Source organism: Triturus cristatus, chromosome 9 (genome assembly GCF_964204655.1).
Source record: "Triturus cristatus chromosome 9, aTriCri1.1, whole genome shotgun sequence".
NCBI lineage: Eukaryota > Metazoa > Chordata > Amphibia > Caudata > Salamandridae > Triturus > Triturus cristatus.
Window position 1 is genome coordinate 1,230,956,189 of NC_140592.1, and position 16,982 is coordinate 1,230,973,170.

Below are 16,982 nucleotides of genomic sequence, written 5' to 3' on the forward strand. Positions count from 1 at the left end.
GCTCTCCGACTTCCCGTCACGCGACTCGGCTGAGGGTGGTGCCTCCCCCACGGCTCCGGCAGAGCCTATGCAGTCGCCGCCAGCCTACCTGCCCTTCCTGGGTCCGTCGGTGACTCCGGCCCAGCTGCAGGAATTTTTCAGCCATAGGTCACCTCTTTGGGTTGTCGGGGTGCGCCTTCTGGCCCTGCAAGCCCGACTGGGGGTCCTCACCCTTTACTGTTGGCGGCTCCGGCATCGCTGTCGGCTCCGGTGCCGTAGGGCCCTAATGGATCCAGGCCTGGATCCCGGTCTATGCCGGTTGACTTTGTGACACCTCCACCGATGTCTACCCCACCGGCACCACCTCTGAAGTTGCCCGGCTTACCGGACGATGTTGTCCCTGGTTTCAGTCCTGATGTGGACACGGAGTTCGATTCCAATGCTGATGGGAGATTTCTATCCCTACGTCCAGCCTCCTTATTTTTGGCCAGTTCATCAGCCTTCGGAGGAAGGGGAGGACTGGGAAGGGTCTGAGAACCCTCTCGCAGCACAATGTGAGTTGGACCCGGATTGGGCAGAGGAGCTGGGGGAGGCCAGTAGTCTTGATACCTCTCCTGACCTGACCTTGGCATGCTGACTCCCCCTACCGTGGCTACGCAGTGGTGTTGCGTAGAGCGGCCGAGGCCCTCCACCCCGAGCTCCCTACAGTGGCCGTCAGGATTAACCTCCTGACAGAAGTGCTTCAGCCGGCGGTTTACCTCTGCCTTTTAATGATGCACTTTGAGATGTTCTTTTAGGCACCTGGTCCAGGCCCAACAGAGGGGCTCCTGTGGATAGGAACGTGGCCAGACACCATTGCCCGGCCCCGTGCGACCCCCTTTTTCCTTTCCCGCCAGCAATTCGTAAGAAGATTTTTATTCTTCAGCCAGTTCAGGGCTTCTTTCTGTGAACACCGCATGCCTCTTGGGCAGTTATTCCCACTCTGTGTGTGCTGCCTCATTGTCTGGAGGAGGCCCGAACAGTGCTCTCTCAAACAATTGCTGAAGGGAGGAATGCTGTCAAGTTCACTCTTCGTTGTGGCCATGACACCGCCGACTCGCTTGGCAGGGCGATTTCCACGGCAGTGGCGCTCTGTCACCACGCCTGGCTGAGGACAATTGTTTTTTCTGGGTATGTCCAGAATACTCTGATGGACATGCCCTTTGATGGCATTCGCCATTTCGTCAATAAAGAAGATAGTGCGTTGGAGCGCTTTAAGGACTCGTGGGCTACGGCCAAGTCCCTTGGCCTTTCCACCATGCGCCCTCTGCTGCCTTCTGCTTTTTGTTCCTTTAGGGGCGCCCCAACACGTTTGCTTCAGAGCCACAGGCCTGCGCAGCAGCAGTCTTAGCGCGGCTGCGGACGTGGGACCCGCCGAGCCGGGTCAGGTGGCCAGCAGGCGGGTCAGTCCACCTCCACCCTGGCCACCACTGCCTCCAAACCTTCCTAGTCCGGTTTTTCAGGCCCATTAAAAAGCCAGTGGGCGGCAGGATTCGCCATCACCTCCCTCTCTGGGGCACCATCACTTCAGACAGGTGGGTTTTACAAATAGTCCGAAGGGGCTACTCCATCTCCTTCGAGACTACCCCTCCAGCCATGCCTCCCCAGTACCACCGCATGTCGGGGGATCACTTGGCACCTCGACAGGAAGTCGCGACCCTCTTGGCCATGGGTCCATCGAGTGCGTTCCTATGCCAGAAGTAGGACATGGTTGTTACTCCCACTACTTTCTGGTGCCTAAGAAGGACATAGGATGCAGGCCAATCTTGGACCTGCTTGACGTCAATCGCTTCCTCCGGAAGGAGAAGTTCAAGATGTTGACTCTGGCTCAGGTCTTGTCTGCCCTCAACCCTGGAGACTGCATGGTAGTGTTGGATCTGCAGGACGCATATTTCTACATTCCCGTCCTGCCGGCCCACTGGCGTTACCTACGGTTTACGGTAGGCCACGAGCACTTTCAGTTTACTGTGCTCCCCTTTGGCCTTACCAGCGCCCCTCGGGTGTTCACGAAAGTGATGGTGGTGGTCGCTGCTCATCTGCGCAGATTAGGGGTTCCAGTCTTCCTCCTATCTTGACGACTGGCTGTTGAAGGCGGGCTTGCCCCAAGCAGTCATCTCCCACCTTCAGACTACGGCCGCCTGACCTGCATTTGCTGGGGTTCTCCATCAATGTGCAGAAGTCGCACCTGATTCCGTCTCAGAAGCTCCTCTTTATCGGAGCGGTTCCGGATACGACACACTTTCTGGTCTATCCTCCCGAAAGGCGAGTCCAGGATATTCAGGCTCTGATTCTGATCTTTCAGCCTCTATCCTGGGTTTCGGTCAGGATGACCCTGAGGCTGCTGGGCCTCATGGCCTCCTGCATGCTGCTGGTCAATCCTGCTGGTCAATCATGCCAGATGGCATATGTGGGCTCTGCAGTGGGACCAGAAGTTCCAGTGAGCGCAGATCTTGGAGGGCAGTGTCCAGATCTCGGAGGGCACTGCACAACAGGTGATGTGGTGCCTCACGAACCGGCATTGGGTCAATGGCAGATCCCTCTACATTCCCCAACCAGAGCACATAGTGGTGACGGATGTGCCTCTACTGGGATGGGGTGGCCACGTGGGAGAGGCGGAGATCAGAGACCTCTGGTTTCAAGCGGGATCCAGGCTCCATATTAACCTATTGGAGCTCCGGCGATGTGCCTTGCACTGAAGGCATTCCTTCCCTCTGTCAAGGGGAGAGTATTGCAGGTGTTCACTGTCAACACCACTGCCATGTGGTACTGCAACAAACAAGGCGGGGTGGGGTCGTGGACCTTCTGTCAGGAGGCTCTGCGCCTCTGGACATGGCTGGAACATCAGGGCATTTCCCTGGTGGTTCAACACCTGGCAGGTTCACTGAACGCTAGGGCGGACAAACTCAGCCGCAGGTGCATGATGGATCACGAATGGCGTCTTCACTTGGATGTGGTGCAAGGTCTCTTTTAACACTGGGGAGAGCCTTGGTTACATCTATGCGCCACCGAAGAGAGCGCGCAATATCAGCAGTTCTGCACGTTGGAATTTACAAGGCGGCACTCGCTCGGCGATGCTTTTCGTCGCAAGTGGAGTTGCGGTCTGTTGTAAGCCTTTTCGCCTATACCACTTCTGCCCAGAGTGCTGAAGAAGATCAGGCGCGACCGGGCCCAAGTCATTCTTTTGGCTCGGGACTGGGCTCGAAGAGTTTGGTATCCCAAGCTACTTAGTATGACCATCGATTCCCCGATCCGACTGCCTCTTCGGGAGGATCTTCTGTCACAGCAGATGGGGACGGTCCTCCACCCGAACCTATCCAGTCTCCACCTCTGTGTGGAGATTGAGCGGCGGCAGTTGATTCCTTTCGACTTGCCTCCTGAAGTCTGTGATGTTGTTCTGGCGGCCTGGCACCCCTCCACTAAGTTGGTATATGCCTGCAGGTGGAACAAGTTTGTGGCATGGTGCACAGCAAAGGCTGTGGATCCCCTTTCTGCTCCTCTTTCTGAAGTCCTACTGTTCCTTCTTTCTTTGGCCCAGCAGGGCTCTGCTCTGGGCACTATCAAGGGCTACCTTTCTGCTATTTCGGCCTTTCTCAAGCTCCCTGATAAGCCCTCATTTTTCAAGTCCCCTGTTGCTAACAGATTCCTCAAAGGCATTACTCACCTTTTTCTTCCTATTCCCTTCGTAATCCCACAGTGGGACTTGAACCTGGTTTTCACATACTTAATGTGTGCTCCCTTTGAGTCTCTTCACATCTGCCCTCTTCGTCTTTTAACTCTGAAGACTGCTTTCCTGGTTGCTATCACCACTGCTAGGAGAGTGAGTGAGCTCCAGGCTCTTTCTTGCAAACCACCTTTTCTTTCTGTTCATCCGGACAAGGTTATGCTCAGGACACGTCCATCCTTTCTGCCGAAGGTTTTGACTGCCTTTCACATTGGGCAGACCATCACTTTGCCCACCTTCTTTACGCCTCTCCCTCCTTGGAGAGGCTCCACCGTCTGGACCCAAAACGTGCGCTCTAATTTTACCTGAGTCGCACACAACAGTTCGGGGTGGATGACCAGCTCTTTGTTGGCTACGTTGGTGCCAAGAAAGGTTGGGCCGCACACAAGCAGACTACCTCCAGATGGGTCGTCGTGTGTATTAAAGCCTTTTATTCTCTCGCAAAGAAGGAGCCTCCGTTGGGTCTGCACGCCCATTCTACCAGGGCGACCGTTAACACTACGGCGTTGGGACGTGGTGTCCCCTTACAAGACATCTGTCGGGCAGCTACATGGGCTTTGCTGCACACTTTTGCTAAGCACTATTGCCTGTACAGGCAAGTCTGGAAAGATGGCTTCTTTGGCTGTTGTGTTCTCCCGGACTTCCTGGTGTGATCTTGGTTCGCAGACCCACCACCGGGGTTGGTATTGCTGGGATATCTATTCTAAGGTAATGAATCTATCACTAACGTGTTTCTTTCAGATGCACAAGTTACTTACCTTCGGTAACAATATGTTCGAGGCATGTGGGCTGCTGAATTCATATCTGTGCATAGATCGCCGCCTAGTGTTGGGTCCGGATGTTTGCACGTTGTTGTCCTGGAAGAGTCTTCGAAGTATCCTTGGATAGGTGACTCCTCCCCTGGACTACAGTGCGCATGGGCATCCTCTCCATCCTCAGATTGTTTTTTTCCGCCATTGGGTTCGGATGTGCTATCTTAGCTCAAGTTAGGAAAATATTTTTTCGAGGCCAAAAGGCCTTTAGTTCGCGTCGGTACTGTTTATCGATCGGGTTTCGATAGAATTTGTTAGTTTACTAACTTTCAGCACCGACTGCTTTCGCATTTACCTGTCCATCGACTACTTCGACGATGGAATCCAGGACGCCATTCAAAAGGTGTCCGGTATGCAATGCGAAGTACCCACACATCGACGTCCGTCCGGTGTGCAACAAATGCCTTTCGCCGGACCACGACGAATCAACATGCATGGCCTGTGCCCGGTTCCGCTCGAAGAAGACTCTGCGGAATCGACGAGCGGCGAGACTCGAGGCGCAGCACGCGGCACCGGCCCCGACAGACATCTTCGGCGAGGCCGAAGACGTCGAGGAATTGGAAGTCTTGCCCTCCAGTCCCGTTTCCGAACACGAACCCGGATCGGACGAGGAAGGCGAGTCATTCTTCCACAGAGGTGAAGACGACACCGAGGTAGGAGACGACGAGGAGGCCTTCGGGGCCGAAGAAAGTAGCTCCAATGATGAACAAGGCCTACCTGTTCAAACCGTTCAAACACCAGTGCCACAGCCTATGGCTCCGGTCGAGGGATCGCCTTCGGGCCTTACCCGAGACCCATCCCGCAGTTCTTCGGCCCCGCCCTCGGGCCCGGCCTCGGACGTTCAGCGGCAGCCGTTACTACATAAACAGGCTGGTTTCCCTATCACAAAACCGAAACCGAAAGCTGCTCAGGTTCCACCGAAACCGAAACTGAAAGTAGCGCTGGTCGGATCGAGGCCTTCGACGCCAGCGCACCGCGTCGGCACCGACCGCACCAAGAGGGACTTCGGTGCCGAACTTGAGGCGGGCGACGTTGGAGTCGACAAACGTAAAAAAGCCATCGGCACCGACAAACCTGCTCGGCTACCGGCACCGACGACACCAAGGGCCGTACCGCCTGCTGTGTCTCACATCGCTCCCTCGACGACACCTAAGCCTCAGGTATCGAAGACTTCGACGGTGATCTCTTCACCCCGACTCGATGACCCGCCGGCACCGAAAAAATCTACGGCCGCCTCTACGAGCCTGGCCGGTGCCAAAGCCTCGAAGGCGCCCCAAGTACGACCTGGTGTGACGCAAGGCGGCAAAACCACACCTGTCCTCCAGGACACGTCGGGCTCCGGTTCGGTCGGAGCTCCCGCAGCCTCTTCGGTGCCGACCAACATTACCTTCGGCTTGCCTCCGTCAACAATCCCAAAAATGTTCCAACTCAGGACACGGGTCACCCAACCTACAGTCACACCTGCTGAGACGTCTCCGGCACGTATCATCGACGCCGGCACTGGCAGGATGATTCTCCAGGACCGAAGGATAACTTCGGAGCCGCCATTGGACCCTTTCAGGATCCCACTAAAAAGGAAGTTGCCTGCAGAATCGGAACCTCTCCTTTATGAACCCTTCCATTCATCCTACCAGGATCCACACCGGTTCTCCCCCACACGCTCCGATACAGACGCATTGGAGGACTACATGGCTGACCAAGTCCCCTACCATGTAGACACGGACCCTGATGACCAGCAGGACCCTGATCAAACTTGGGGCGACCCTGCAGACCCCAGTGCACCTCTCGATGCACAGGATCCACAACTCTATGGGGCAAAGACATCTCCTACGGAGGATACTGCGGCGTTCAATGCTCTTATCGAACGTGCTGCCAATAACCATGGGGTGCAGCTTCACTCTGATACCATCGAAGATGACTTTCTAATGGACACCTTTGCATCCTCAGAAAGACATGTAAAGACTCTGCCAATGTTGAAGGGGGTCCTCAAACCAGCCAAGGACATTTTCAAAGAACCCACCAGGGCACGAGTGATAAACCCCAGGATTGATAAAAAATACAGATCAGCACCTGGGGATCCTACTTACATCAGAGGACAATTACCACTAGACTCCATCGTCGTAGCGAATGCACGCAAGAGGGCACACTCGCAAACAGGTGACGCTCCTCCCCCGGACAAAGAGTCCAAGGTGTTAGAAACCTCTGGCAAGCGAGTTGCCGCCCAAGCTGCCAACATATGGCGCATAGCCAACACTCAGGCGCTCCTTGCTCGCTATGATAGAGCGCACTATGACACACTTGAGCAAATATTCCAACATCTCCCTGACCAGTTCAAGGAAGGCGCAGAAATGCTCATCAGAGAAGGACAGCTACTAACGAACGCTTCCATCAAATGCGCACTAGATGTTGCAGACACGGCTGCCAGAGCCATAAACACAAGCGTCATGTTGCGACGACATGCCTGGCTACGGATCTCAGGATTCAAGCCTGAGGTACAAAACAATATACTGAACCAGCCCGTCAACCCCGACTATTTATTCGGGCCAGAGGTTGACACCACCCTCAAAGATAAAAAAGGATACGGACACTGCAAAGTCCATGGGCGCACTACAAACTCAGTCCTTTCGGAGCGGCTCCTTTCGTCGCCCCGGAAACAAGGGAGCAGGTAGAGGACAGGGGTCACAACAAACATATAACAAAGGCAATACACAGACCACCTATGATAAAAACACCCGAGGTGGATATCGTGGCTCCAGCACAAAGGGCAGAGGACGCGGCTACGGCAACACCAGGTCCTCCCCCAAGAACAAGCAGTGACGCCCTCTCCCTTCCTCCCGACCACATAACACCTGTCGGGGGAAGGCTACAAAGGTTCCTGTCCACATGGAATTCCATCACCACGGACAGGTGGGTCAAAGATATTATAAAATACGGTTACTGTCTGGAGTTAACCTCCACTCCACCCACAATACCACCAAGAAGCCGTCCTATGTCCTCAGAGCACTTAACGCTCTTACAGCAAGAAGTGCAAAGTATGCTTCTAAAAGGCGCTATAGAGGTCGTACCCATCCACGAGCAGGGTGCGGGAGTGTACTCCCTCTACTTCTTAATTCCAAAAAAGGACGGGTCGCTCAGACCTATATTGGACCTGAGACCCCTGAACCAGTACATTCTTTCAGAGCACTTTCATATGCTCACTCTACAACAAGTCCTTCCGCTTCTCAAGCAGGGAGACTTCCTAGCCACACTGGACCTCAAGGATGCGTACTTTCACATACCCATCCACCCCTCACACAAAAAATACCTCAGGTTCACTGTTCAGGGGCAGCACTATCAGTTCAAAGTCCTTCCCTTCGGCGTGACAACAGCGCCCAGGGTTTTCACGAAGTGCCTAGCTACGGTGGCAGCACATCTACGGAGGCAGCATATACACGTCTACCCCTACCTAGACGACTGGCTCGTTCAAGCGAAGTCAGCCCAGCAATGTGCAAGCCACATATCCCGCACCATTCACCTTCTTCACAGTCTGGGATTCTCACTGAATTATCCAAAGTCCCATCTCCAGCCCGCACACGTACAACAGTACCTAGGTGCGACTATAGACACTCTGGCGGCCACAGCTCAGCCAAATTTAGTGAGGATCGACAGCATACAACTGCTGATCTCCAAATTCAAACCCAATCACTCACTTCCAGCGCGAGTGTTCATGCAGTTGATAGGCATGATGGCCTCCTGCATCTTCATAGTCCCGCACGCGAGATTACATATGCGCCCACTTCAGGAGTGCCTAGCACGTCAGTGGAATCAGGCTCAAGGACAGTTAAAGGACCTAGTGTTGGTGAGCGGTCGGGCATACAACTCTCTGCATTGGTGGAATCCACAAAACCTTTGCAAGGGCCGACCGTTCCAAGAGCCTGTCCCACAAATAGTACTGACAGCGGACGCGTCTCTCCAGGGATGGGGAGCTCATGTACTCCACTACACAGTGCAAGGACTATGGACAACACAACAAAAGAAGTTGCACATCAACCTTCTGGAATTGATGGCAATCTTCCTAGCCATGAAGGCATTCAAAGTACATCTATGCAACAAGGTCGTGTTGATCCGGACGGACAACATGACCGCAATGTACTACATACAGAAACAGGGAGGCACACACTCTCCACAGTTGTCTCATCTGGCTCAGAGCATGTGGAAGTGGGCCATTCAGAGGAACATGTTCCTCATGGCGGAACACCTCCCTGGCAAGGACAACCAGATGGCGGATCTGCTCAGCAGACACAGCCACCAAATGCACGAGTGGGAGTTACACCCATCAGTACTCCAACCGTACTTTCAGCAGTGGGGTCATCCCGAGATAGACCTATTCGCGACAAGCGAAAACGCAAAATGCCCAAGCTTCGCCGCCAGATTCCCACATCCGCAGTCGCAGGGCAATGCGATATGGATGAACTGGTCCGGCAGATTTGCGTACGCTTTTCCCCCAGCGCCATTGATACCGCTTGTGGCCCGCAAACTCCGACAACACTCCCTGACACTCGTCCTAGTTGCTCCCACGTGGGCACGCCAGCCGTGGTACACCACCTTCCTCGAACTTTCCGTGGTGCCGCATCAAAGGCTGCGGATCAAACCCGCGCATTTGACGCAGAACCATGGAGAGGTTCAGCACCCAGATCCGCAACAGCTGAATCTGGCGATCTGGCTCCTGAAGTCCTAGAGTTTGGCTATCTCAACCTGCCACCTGACTGTATGGACATCATCAAGGAGGCCAGGAGACCCACTACCAGAGCTTGCTATGCAGCCAAATGGAAAAGGTTCGTCATTTATTGCGGTAATAATGACATCAACCCGCTGGACGCATCCATCCAAAACATCATCTGTTATCTCTTACACCTATATCGATGCAATCTGGCGTACACCTCTATACGTGTCCATTTGACCGCAATATCAGCCTATCTGCAAACCAGGCAGCACCTCTCTCTATTCAGAGTGCCTGCCATCAAAGCATTCTTGGAAGGGCTCAAACGAGTCATTCCACCTAGTCACCCACCGGCTCCAATGTGGAACCTCAACTTGGTCCTCACACGCCTGATGGGTCCACCCTTTGAACCTCTACACTCATGCGAGATTCAATTCCTTACCTGGAAAGTGGCCTTCCTAGTAGCGATCACTTCCCTCAGAAGAGTTGGTGAACTCCAGGCACTAACCGTTCAAGAGCCATTTATTCAGGTTCACGCTAACAGGGTCGTACTACGTACCAACCCCAAGTTCATGCCCAAGGTAATATCGCAGTTCCACATGAACCAGACTATTGAACTGCCCGTTTTCTTCCAAAACCCACAAACTGTTGCAGAAAGGGCACTACATAAACTAGATGTACGGAGGGCCCTCATGTACTACATCGACAGGACTAAACCATTCAGGAAGACAAAACAACTGTTCGTTGCCTTTGCCCCACACCACAAAGGTAACGCCATCTCCAAAGCAGGGATAGCCAGATGGATAGTTAAGTGTATTCAAATCTGTTATCAAAAGGCAAAACGCACATTAACTATTCCACCACGAGCCCACTCAACACGTAAGTTGGGGGCTTCCATGGCCTTCCTAGGAAATATTCCCCTGCATGATATATGCAGAGCAGCCACATGGTCCACTACACACACATTTACAAAACACTATTGCGTAGATGTGCAGTCAAAACAGCAGGCAGCTGTAGGACAGGCTGTTCTCAAAACACTTTTTCAGACCGCTGCAGCTGGCACGGGTAGCCGCCGCTAATAGAGGGCACTGCTATGTATTCTATGCACAGATATGAATTCAGCAGCCCACATGCCTCGAACTGAATATGCTACTTACCAGTATGCATCTGTTCTTGGCATGTAGGGCTGCTGACATTCATATCGCCCTCCCTCCTCCCCGGCGCCTGTCGCAGCTGCAGCTCTCAGAATTACTGCAAGCATGGTCATCACTTTCTGTATCTACTCCATCACTGCCACAATGGCGAAAAACAATCTGAGGATGGAGAGGATGCCCATGCGCACTGTAGTCCAGGGGAGGAGTCACCTATCCAAGGATACTTCGAAGACTCTTCCAGGACAACAACGTGCAAACATCCGGACCCAACACTAGGCGGCGATCTATGCACAGATATGAATGTCAGCAGCCCTACATGCCAAGAACAGATGCATACTGGTAAGTAGCATATTCAATATGGAAGAAACATTAGTTAGTGATAGATTCTGTAGTAGGGGATCTCTGTGTATAGTCATAATCTAGTGAATAGTCCCGCCCATGTGCGTGGACCCCGGAGCAATAAATAATAATCTCTAAAGGTGACAAATCATGCAGACCTGCATACACCTTTAAGAGAGAATTTAATTTAAAGACAGATCATGCAGCCTATACCCACAGGCTACACTGTCCAGTACTTCAACTAGAATTCCACCAACATCCACAAACAGCACTGCCTGTCCAGCTTTTCTCCACATAGGAAAAAACCCTGCCTCTACCAGCAAAAGCCTCTGGAATGATAGAGAGGAAGGAGTGGACAGACAAGCCCCATAGGCTGCCATTATGTGGCTTAGAACAGGATACTGTGCCTTTAAGAAAACTTTGCAGATTTCCAGAACTTTCCCCAGTATCCCAGAATGCCCAGCAGGTCCCTTTTACTTTCAGTTCTTTTTTCTGGCTCCTGCTAGCAGGACCCTGGAGCATTGAGCTCTCCCTTTTCAAGGGTTATTGGTTAATTTCAAGTGTTAGAAAGTCCTTTTTCCTTCTGGTGTTATCAGAATGACTGGCTTGTTCGACAAGTGTCCTGATTGTAGAATAAAAAAGGCTAAGTCAGACACACACAGGGTGTGTATAGTCTGCCTTCCCCAGTCCCACGTGCCTGAGGATTGTGAGATCTGCAGATCCTTTTCAGCCAGGACCCTGAGAGAGAGGAAGAAGATCAGGCTCCAGGTCCTGGAGGACAGAAAGCTGAAGGCACGAGGTGGGTCTGGAGGGGCTGATTCTGCCCATGCTGAGGCCTCTGGGGGGCTCCCCAGGGGCAGGAAGACCAGCAAGCGTCCCCTCTCCCCGTCGAGGGGGATGACTACGGTCTGTTCGCCATCTCCCCAGGGCTCTGGGGAGAAGCGGTGTCGACTATCGACGTCGAGGGAGCTGAACAGGCCACCGTCGACTGCATCTTCTGCGACGACGCCGTCTACGTTGAGCCATCGACGGCGAGATCAGGCTCGGCGCTCGCCGTCGAAGGGGGAGCGCCGTCAGCGAAGAGGCGACGGTCGCCGTCGAAGCGATCGACGTCATGGAGATCGCCGTCGAGAAGACGCTCGCAGTCGAGACGGCGCAGGGGGATCCCTGGCGCCAGGAGTAAGAGGGGAACGGAGTCGCCGGGATCGGAGTACTTCGTGGTGTATACACCTCCTCGGAACCCTACGCCATCACCACCGCCGCTACCACGGCCACGACTCCTCCTCCACCACCGCCTCCACCGCCACCACTGCCATGGCCGGTGTCGCCACCTCCACCTCCGCGTTCTGTACCACCTCGCACGCCGTTGGGGCCTCCTGCAGTTCCACCGAGGTCGGTCTCCCTGCCCAGGTACCCGACTCCGCCGCAGGGGACGCCGAGGCCGCGTCACCCACGGTCGCTGGGCCCGGCTAGACCGTCGGACAGGCCGAAGCCGAGGAGGTCGCGCTCCCGCTCCGACAGGAGGAGAAGGTCGCGGAGCCATAGGAGGTCGTCGACATCGGGACGGCGCCATAGGAGGCGCAGGTCCAGGTCGCGCATGCGGTCCTCGGCCAGGGACTTCTCGCCGACGCTGTCGGACTCACCGGGGACTAGGGTGTCTCCGGTGGATGATCTGGTCTCCTTCCAGGAGGTGCTGCTGCGGGGGGCAGCCAAGTTGGGCATCTCGGTGACGGTACCAACGCCCACGACGTCCGTGATATTCGAGACGCTACACAAAAAACACCTGTCTCGCCCTCTGCTGCCTCTAGTGCCGGGACTGGTGGAACCCACGTTGGAGTTGTTCCTCACCCCCGCGGTGACGAAATCCGCCCCCTCACGGCTCACGAAAAAGTATCGGACCCGGCTTTTTTACGGATGGACCCGAAACCGGACTCTGTCATCGTGACGGCGGCGAGGAAGCAGCATGCGACTGCCCCTTCATCGACGGTCCCACCCGACAAGGAAAGCCGCTGGCTGGACTCGGCGGGCAGGAAGGTGTGTGGGACCGTGTCTACCACCATGAAGGCGGCGAGTGCGGGGGCACTGTTGGGGCGTTACGACCGGGCCCTGTGGGAGTCCCTCCAATAGTATGCGGACCTGCTGCCCCGGGACCGGAAGGAGGACTTCCTGGAAACGGTACGAGAAGGCATGCTGGTGTCGAACCAAGTCATCAGTGCGGCAGCGGATGTCTCCTTGTTGGCGGCGCACTCCTACTGTCATGGTGTCCATCAGAGGCGTCACTCTTGGCTGCGCCTGACGTCGCTCAAGCCGGAGGCTCAGCACAGAGTAGCCAACCTGCCTTCTTGGGGGAAACCCTGTTTGGAAAACATGCGGATGATGAGATGGCCCGCATTAAGGCGGAGGCGGAGACCTGACGGCCGTCGGGTTGGAGAAGGCCGAAAAGAAGAAGCGCCCGTTCCAGAGGCGGTTCGGGTGTACGGGCAGAGGGCGCGGGCAGGGTTCGGGACAGCAGCAGCATCAACAGCAGCAGTTCCGGAAGCCCTTCCAGAAACGCCAGAGGGGAAGTGGCGGCCAGCAGGCTGCTACCGCTACCAAGGGCCCGGCCGGGTCTCGGTCCTGAGCGACTACTTCCCCCTCAACCGTTACCCACTCCAGTGGGGGGAAGCATTCAACTTTTTCCGGCAGAGTGGAGAAAAATGACTCAGGACAAGTGGGTGCTGGATATTGATTGCAATGGATACATACTTCGGTTTATCAGCCCGCCTCCAGCGATTCCGCCGGTAAGCTCTGTTTCTGCTGCGAGAGCTCCAGGCGGAGGCAGACATCTTGGTGAGAAAGAAGGCGGTAGAAGATGTACCTCTGTCTCAAAGGGGAAGAGGTCTGTACTCGGTTCTTCCTCGTTCGCAAGAAGGACAAGAACGAGTTCAGGCCCATTCTGGATTTGCGACAGGCAAACAAGTGGATTCGCAGAGAGAAGTTTTGCATGCTATCGTTGCATCAGATTTACCCTCAGCTGCAACGGGGAGACTGGCTCTGTGCCATAGACCTACAGGATGCGTACTTCCATGTGCCCATCGCACGGAAGCACAGGAAGTTCCTGCGATTCCAAGTCGGCGCCAATCACTATCCATACACAGTACTGCCATTCGGGCTAAAGTCTGCGCCCAGGACCTTCTCGAAGTGCATGGCAGTGGTGGCGGCACACCTGCGGAGAAACAAGGTGTTTGTCTACCTGTATCTGGACGATTGGCTGATCAAGGCATCATCCTTCGCAGAAGCGCAAGAACACTTCCGGTGGACGTGCGCTCTCTTGCACAAGCTGGGGTTACATGTCAACATGTCCAAGTCGGTCCCGACTCCGGTCCAGTGCATACTGTACCTGGGAGCCTCCATCGATACGCGGTCAGCAAGCGTGTCTCCTTTGGAGGAGAGACTGTTATCACTCCTTCGGAAGGCTCAGGACCTCAGGACTGCTCCATCGACGACAGTGAGGAAGGTGTCTTCGCTACTGGGATCGATGGCCTCCTGTAACTTCCTCACGCACGGCTACACGAGACCACTGCAGGAGTGCTTGGAGGATCAGTTGGATCAGAGGACAGGTTCTTGGGACGACAAGATACGACTGTCTCTACATGCTCTTCAGTCTCTGAAGTGGTGGTGTTTGGCGGAAAACCTCCTCAGGGGGGTTCCCTTGCACAAGGACATTCCCACGAAGAGTGTCGTGACGGATGCGTCTCTCCAAGGCTGGGGAGCGTATTCCGGGGACTTGCAGATTCAAGGAAAGTGGTCTCCTTTGGAATCGACGTACCACATCAATTTTCTGGAACTCAGATCTGTCTTCCTGGCACTGAAGGCCTTCCTTTCGTCCTTCCAGACCAACTCGCTGCTGATACAGACGGACAATACAACCACGATGTATTACCTCAACAAGCAGGGGGGGGGGTCGAGATCGCGCACTCTGTCGCAGGAGGCGCAGGCGATCTGGCACTGGCTTCTGGCCCGAGGACTGACTATTACGGCCACGCATCTGCCAGGGGTACAGAATGCTCAGGCGGACGCCTTGAGCAGGCTGATTCAGGAAAACCACGAATGGGTCATAAACGACGAAGTACTAGGAGAAGTCTTCGCAAGGTGGGGGACTCCAGACGTACATCTGTTCGCCACCGCCGAAAACAGCAAATGCCGAGACTTCGCATCCAGGTACTACCAGCGGGGGACTCTGGGGAATGCGTAATGGATCGATTGGTCGAACAGCTTTCTGTACGCTTTTCCACCCATTCCCCTGATTCCGGCAGTGCTCATCAAGCTGTCCCAGTCCAGGGCGCGGATGATCCTGATCGCCCCGGAATGGCCCAGGCAGTGGTGGTTCACGGACCTACTTCACCGGTCTCTCCTTCCTCACATACGGTTGCCGTGCAGGCCGGACCTTCTCACGAAGTTCGGGGGGCGGATGGTGCACCCCAACCTCTCGTCTTTGAGTTTGGCGGCATGGCTCCTGAAATAGTGCAATATGGGCATTTGAATCTACCAGAAGATTGTATGGACATACTGAAGGAGTCTAAACGACCTTCCACTAGGACATCCTATGCCTACAAGTGGAAGAGGTTCTGTATCTGGTGGAAGTCCAGGAACTTTGATCCGACGACATGTAAGGAAGATGTCATCCTTCCGTACCTTTTACATTTGGCGCAGTCTGGCCTTAATTTCCATTCCATTAAGGTTCATCTGGCTGCTTTGACTGCTTACAGGAAATGCCCTTCACAGACTTCCTTCTTTCAGATCCCTGTGGTCAAGGATTTTTTGGAAGGCTTGAAGAAAGTGTTTCCTCCCGTCAGACTTCCCTCGCCTTCCTGGGACTTGAATCCAGACTGATGAAGGAGCCTTTTGAGCCCATTCACAAGGCTTCATTGCAGCACCTATCCTGGAAGGCGGCGTTCCTAGTGGCCATTACATCGGCCCGCAGGGTGAGTGAACTTCAGGCATTATGTTGTCAAGAACCTTATACTGTATTTCATGCTGCTAATGTTGTGATGCGTACTCACCCAAAAAAAGAGATCAAGAGCCTGGGGGTCTGGCTGGAGCCTGACTTGTCCTTTAGGACACACGCCAAGAAGATCGCGGGCGTTTGTTATGGAATGCTCCGGTCGGCCCGGAAGGTTCTCCCCCTGTTACCAGAACTCTCCCGGAAACTGTTAGTCCAAGGATTAATCATCTCACGCCTGGACTACAGTAACGGCTCTTTCTTGGAGCACCAGAGTCAACGTTTAAGATCCTGCAACAAGTGCAGAACGCAGCAGCAAGACTGCTGTGGAATGTTCCGGCCAGGCAGTCAGCCAGACCTGCTTTAAAAGCGCTCCATTGGCTCCCTGTTAAAGAGAGAGTTACCTTCAAGGCCCTGTGTACTGCTCATAAAAGCATACAGGGGAAAGGACCAGCTATTCTGAAGGATATGATCCGCCCTTATAAGTCCACCAGAGCTTTACGCTCTGACAATCAACATCTCCTTCAGACTAAGAGAATCAGGAGAGCCCGTTCAGGGGGCAGGAGTTTTTCTATCCATACAGCTCTCGCCTGGAACTCCCTCCCATTCTCTCTGCGGTCCGAACCTAACCTTCTTAGATTCCGGAAACATCTGAAAACGTATCTGTTCCCAGAATAATTGTAGCTTCTCTGTTTCCTATTAGTAGCCTGCTCTGGGTTTCTATAAGCGCTGGGATGCCTCACGGTAACCGTGCGCGGTATAAAAGTCAATAATAATAATAATAATAATAATTTCTTCCTAAGGTTGTATCTGATTTTCATGTCAACCAGACTATAACTTTGCCTACGTTCTTTCAGAATCCCTCTTCGCCAGCGGAAAGGTCTCTCCATTCCCTGGATGTTCGGAGGGTGTTGAAATTTTATCTGGATAAGACCAAGGATATTCGTAGGTCTGACCAATTGTTTGTTAATTATGGATCAGTCAGGACCGGTCTCGCGACCTCCAAGCAGTCCATTTCTCGGTGGATTGTGTCCTGCATACAATTGTGTTATCAAAAGGCTACAAAGACCTTAGGGGGTAAACCTAAGGCTCATTCCACCAGGGGCAAAGCTGTCACGACGGCTTTGCTGCGTAATGTTCCTATTGCGGAAATCTGTAAGGCGGCCACTTGGAAGTCGGTCCATACCTTTGCTGCGCATTACTGTCTGGACTCGGATGCTAGGGCAGATGCTCCGGTTGGGCAGGCTTCGCTGCGAAA